Raw genomic sequence first — 3,758 nt, 5'->3', positions numbered from 1 at the left:
AATAATTTTCATAGTAATTATATTTTTTTAATATCTGAGTTCAGTTCTGAAAGAGCCTTCCTTATGCTGTCTTAAATCCCATTGCTTAGTTCAATGTTAATGTAGGTGTGGGATTTCTTCCCGCACTCCTGTTTTTTCAAGTCTGCCCATTTATAGCATCCAGTCAGTAAGCAAACACCCCGCACTGGAGAAGAATCCTCCAAGGACATCTTCTGAGAGCAGCTAGGTTTTATAACAAGGTTTCTAAATTTTATGCCCATTGACCTGCACCAACCAAACAGCACAACCATGCTCTCCTAAAACAGCTTAGCTTTAAAAGTAGATTTTCCCAATTTAAACAAATATCCACTGCATATTTCTGAATGGAAGTCCAGCAAGCTTTTCCTGCTGGTATCAAACAGGAACCCCGTATGTGCTAAGTGCAAAATCTGGCTCTTGTGCCTAGCTGCAAGCTGGATGGGGTTTGCTTTGCAGAGCTGTTTGAAGCAATACTTTTTCATCCATGAGTTTCTTGTGTTTTTTCCCTTTAGCTGCTGCCACCTCGACACCTCAGATAAGGCCCAAAGGATTCATTTTTCTGCTCTTTATGACTAACATCAACTGTCATAGTAAATAACAATAACGACTCCACTCCTAGCTGAGGGCACATACACAAACACAAGCTGCCATGCAAGCAAAAGGTACTGGACTGTAGTTAATGCACAGTCCCTCTTCTTAGCAAGGCAAATCAGGGAGGTAAAAGTAATTCAGACTCCCCAGCCACACACTAAGTGCATGGATATGAAGTGTGACCAGGCAGGTGAGCATCAATACTTGTTCCAGTATTTCAGCCCACAGAAGCAGCCTCTTTTCTCTTCTCCATCCCATCACTGCAAACACACTGACAAAACATCCATGTGGACAAAAACCTGAAATCACACAAAGTATGTATTCCTCATTTATTTATAGCATGGAAGGCTTTATCTATATAAGGATTAAAATTGGTCAAAAATACAATCTTCTATGTCACCTTAATTGCCTTGCAATTTTAGCAGTTTTCTGTGTTTTTCCCAAACATGGGGGTTTTGTGCTTTGCAATTTGACACCAATTTATTAAGACAGATTTTCCAAACTTATGCAAATTCCTAAAATACTTTTCCTTCTTGAAGAAATTTAGAATTGAGACATACAGGTCTCATTGGAGGAGCAGGATAGTTAATGCTGTGAGATGTTCCAGTAGTAATATCTCCAGAATAAATCCTGACACAAATATATCCAAACAGAAGATTCACCAAGTCAAGGTCTGTGTGGAAAACATAGACTAGCACAGTAATAGCAGCTAGACATATTTGTCAGACTTCTTTAAATGCATATAATCTCCAATAGAAAAAATTGTAGTGGTATAAAAAACCTGAAGAACTATTTTGTTTGAAGGAGAATTACATGCTCTCCTTTTCCCACCCATTTTAGCTTGCTTTGGTAAATGCATAGTTACACTAACAACAATTTCCCAGAGCTATAGACCACATTTTAAAGCAAAACATAATTCCCATATGGGGATTTTTTATGGCAGCGTCCTAAATATAACTGGGATTTCATAAGCAAATATGAAATTTCATATGAACTGAAAGCCTCCACTAACCTCAAGCTGAACAAATAAAATTAATGTATATACAACTAAACTCTGAGTTCACACCATTTGAGCTTGAAATTTAAAAAAGACATTTTAATTGCTTTTCTGAGTAATGAAATCTAGGTAAACTAGATTCTTTACTTTGCTGTTCTGCTTTTGTGGTAAGGCTTCATACTGTTTTCCAAGGAATGAGACAGCATTTCAGTGATCTGTGTTCCACCTTTTAATCACTTTTAAATACAGAGAAGAGCCAGCAGGGCATTGCCTCTGGATTTTCCAATTCCCAAAAAAACCCAGTTAAGAGATAGGGCCTTATTTATTATTAAAAAGAAAAACTATATAGCAGTGTATCAGAAGCATATACGTAGCAAACAGCAGAATACCTTTGAACATACTGAACACAAAAGTAGGCGTGTCAGAGCTCTGCTTCCAAGTTTAAATCAGCAGCCGCTACTAAGGGTTCGTTTGTTCAACGATTAACAGTCCTACGTGATCTGAGTTCAGACCGGAGCAATCCAGGTTGGTTTCTATCCATGATGAACTCTTACCAGTACGAAAAGATAGGAAAAGTAAGGCCAATACCACAAGCAAGCCTTCGCCTTAAGTAATGAAAACAACTAAATTACAAAAGGCTATCACACCACACCATGTCAAAGAAAAGGACCAGCTAGCGTGGCAGAGCTTGGAAAATGCAAAAGGCTTAAGTCCTTTAACTCAGAGGTTCAAATCCTTTCCCTAGCTTAACCCAAACCATTCCCCCATGACTAACTACCCCCTCTTAATCAAGCTCATCATAGCCCTCTCCTACGCCCTACCAATCTTAATCGCAGTAGCCTTCCTCACAGTAGTAGAATGCAAAATCCTAAGCTACATACAAGGTCAAAAGGGCCCAAACATTGTTGGCCCTTTCAGGCTCCTGCAACCCCTAGTAGATGGCATAAAACTGTTTATCAAAGAGCCTATTTGGCAATCAACATCCTCTCCAATCTTATTCATCGCAACCCCAATACTAGCCTTGCTCCTAGCAATCTCAATCTGAACCCCACTGCCCCTTCCATCTTCCTTAACAGACCTCAACCTAGGCCTACTCTTCCTGCTAGCCATGTCGAGCCTAGCAGTACACTCCATCCTATGATCAGGCTGAGTTTCCAATCCAAAATATGCCCTAATTGGGGCATTACAGGCAGTAGCTCAGACAATCTAGCCATTATCCTCCTCTCCGTCGGCAACTACACCCTCAACACTCTCGCAGTCACCCAAGAGCCCCTGTACCTTATTTTCTCCTGCTGACCCCTCGCTATAATATGATACGTCTCTACGCTTGCTGAGACCAACCGTCCTGACAGAAGGAGAATTGGAACTAGTATCTGGATTTAGGATACTAGTTAGGAAAAACAAACCTATTTAATTGCTCAATTAGAGTAATTCTTGTCCCAAGAGAGTTAATAGTATTTATGGATGCCTCTGACAATGCATTTATAGTCTCTACGCAGCAGCACCAACAGTTACCCTCACACTTTGCCATTCTGTGCACACAAAATAACAACTGCATGGATATTTTCAGTTTTGTTTGGTTTTTACTCCCTCCACCCCAGACCACGAAAAGGGAACTACACGCAAAAAAAGCTCTAAGAGCACTTGCCATCTAAGCCAATCTAGCATGTCAAAGAGCATGCTTACTACAGAATTTGTTTGTAAGAAAGGAAACTAAAATTCGAATTATACATATTTCACTATAAAAAACCTAACTTGACTGGAACCATTTTCTTCATGCCAAGGTGAAAATAAATTAAAGGAGTTTATTATTATCTGCAACACCACAGTAGGAGAAATCATCCACAGAAGACAGGCAACAGCGTTAAGAACGTATAACGCTAAATCACAAACAGAAATTGTATTGAGTCTCCCAGAGCAATTGCACCAGGCTACCTGTTTGCAGTCAAACAGGAGCGGACTTTACAGAGCAGCTTTAGGGAAGTGCGCATTCACCGGCGCGAACACAGCGCTGAACTACGTTTCACGGGCACCCGGGAGACACTTTCCATCAACAACGCCACGAGTCTGGCAGGCGGCCCCTTCCTGCAGGTGCCGGTGGCTATTCCGGGAGCGCTGGGGCGGCCGGGCCCCCGCCCCGCCGGGCTCTGCG

This window comes from Geospiza fortis, unplaced genomic scaffold, assembly GCF_000277835.1.
Source record: "Geospiza fortis unplaced genomic scaffold, GeoFor_1.0 scaffold66, whole genome shotgun sequence".
Lineage (NCBI taxonomy): Eukaryota > Metazoa > Chordata > Aves > Passeriformes > Thraupidae > Geospiza > Geospiza fortis.
Note: the sequence above shows the minus strand (reverse complement) of the source record.